This window comes from Nycticebus coucang, chromosome 10 (genome assembly GCF_027406575.1).
Source record: "Nycticebus coucang isolate mNycCou1 chromosome 10, mNycCou1.pri, whole genome shotgun sequence".
NCBI lineage: Eukaryota > Metazoa > Chordata > Mammalia > Primates > Lorisidae > Nycticebus > Nycticebus coucang.
Window position 1 is genome coordinate 20814536 of NC_069789.1, and position 2076 is coordinate 20816611.

At 40.9% G+C, this 2076-nt stretch overlaps 1 non-coding gene across 1 annotated transcript; it reads left to right on the top strand.

Moving 5' to 3' along the window:
- Window positions 1–333: 333 nt before the first annotated feature.
- Window positions 334–441, top strand: LOC128597909 (U6 spliceosomal RNA). The gene has a single exon (XR_008383457.1). It is a non-coding gene; the product is annotated as a U6 spliceosomal RNA (small nuclear RNA).
- Window positions 442–2076: the final 1635 nt, after the last annotated feature.

Below are 2076 nucleotides of genomic sequence, written 5' to 3' on the forward strand. Positions count from 1 at the left end.
GATTAGTTGTAAATATACAATATAAATTCTAAGGAAACCACTAAAAAGTTTTAAAAAGAAGTATAACTGATATGTTAAGAAATTAGAGAAAATGCTCAATTAAAATCACAAAAGGAAGGAAAAAGGGGGAAAACAAAAATAGGAACAAAGAACAAGACTGAGTAGAAAAGAATAACAAATATGGTAGATATTAACCTAACTATTTCTATAATCACTTTAAGCATCAGTGATCTAAATACATGTAGTGGAAAACACAGATTATAAGGGTAGACCAAATAATAAGACTCAACTATATGTTGTCTACAAGAAACCCACTTAAAAAATATAATGATAGTGCTCGCTTTGGCAGCACATATACCAAAATAGGAACACTACAGAAAAGATTAACATGGCCCCTGAACAAAAAACAACATGTAAAGTCATGAAGCATTCCCTATTTTTAAATTCTTTATAATATCAGCCCTGGGGGAAAAAATTATAAACAAAATACCATTAGCAATGGCAGCAACAATAATAAATAAATGGGATCTGATCAAATTAAAATTTCTGCATAGCTTAGAACACAATCAACAAAGCAAATAGACAACCTTCAGAATGACAGAAGATATTCTCAAAAGGCTAATAACCAGAATCTACAGAGAACTCAAGCAAATAACAAGAAAAGAGCAAACAACCCAATTAATCAGTAGGCAAGAAAACATGAACAGAATCTTTACCCAAAGGAGAGACAAATAGCCAACAAACACATGAAAAAATGCTCATCATCCCTAATCATCAGAGAAATGCAAATCAAAACTGCTTTGCACTGGGCGCCATGGCTCACACCTGTAATCCCAGCACTGTGGGAGGCTGAGGAGGGAGAATTGGTTGAGCTCAGGAGTTTGAGACTCATCTGAGTAGAGTGAGAACCGACTCATGAAAGAAATGGAAAAACCCAGCCGGGCTCAGCCGTGAGCGCCTGTAATCCCAGCAGCTTCCAGAGGCTGAGGCAGCAGGATGCCCACAGCCCGAGTCTGAGGTTGCAGTGAGCTACAACACCACTGCACTCTGCTCAGGGGCATAGGGTGGGACTCTGTCTCAACAAAAAAGAAACAAAAAAAAGAAATAAAAAATAAGCAATGAAGGGCGGCACCTGTGGCTCAGTGAGCAGGGCGCCAGCCCCATATGCCGAGGGTGGCGGGTTCAAACCCAGCCCCGGCCAAACTGCAACAAAAAAATTGCCGGGCATTGTGGCGGGCGCCTGTAGTCCCAGCTACTTGGGAGGCTGAGGCAGGAGAATTGCGTAAGCCCAAGAGTTAGAAGTTGCTGTGAGCCATGTGACGCCACGGCACTCTACAGAGGGCGGTACAGTGAGACTCTGTCTCTACAAAAAATAAAAATAAAAAAAAATAAGCAATGAAATAAAATGTTTTAAAAAGAAAAAAACTGCTTTGAGATATTATCTACCCTCCATGAAAATAGTCCACATGCCTAGGTCTTTGGCATAGATGCAAAGAGAGAACATTTATGTTCTGTTGGTAGGATTGCAAACTAATACAGCCTCTTTAGAAAGAAACAGAGAATCCTCAAAATGCTAAAGGTAGACCTTCCTTTCAATCCCATAATCCCATTACTAGGTATCCATGCAAAAGAAAAAGTCATTTTATCACAAGGACATTTTCACTTGAGTGTTTATTGCAGCTCAACTCACGACTGCAAAGTTGTAGAAACAATCCAAGTGTCCATCAACTCATGAATGGATTAATAAACTGTGGTAAATGTATACCATGGAATACTGCTCAGCCATAAAAAAGGTGGAGACTTTACACCTTTTATATTTACCTGTATGGATTTGGAGAACATTCTAATAAGTAAAGTATCTCAAGAATACATGTGTGCTTTCCATGTATTCAATACTATGTTGAGGGCGGCGCCTGTGGCTCAGTGAGTAGGGCGCTGGCCCCATATGCTGAGGGTGGCGGGTTCAGACCCAGCCCCGGCCAAACTGCAACAGAAAAATAGCCGGGCGTTGTGGCGGGCGCCTGTAGTCCCAGCTGCTCGGGAGGCTGAGGCAAGAGAATCGCGTAAGCCCAAGAG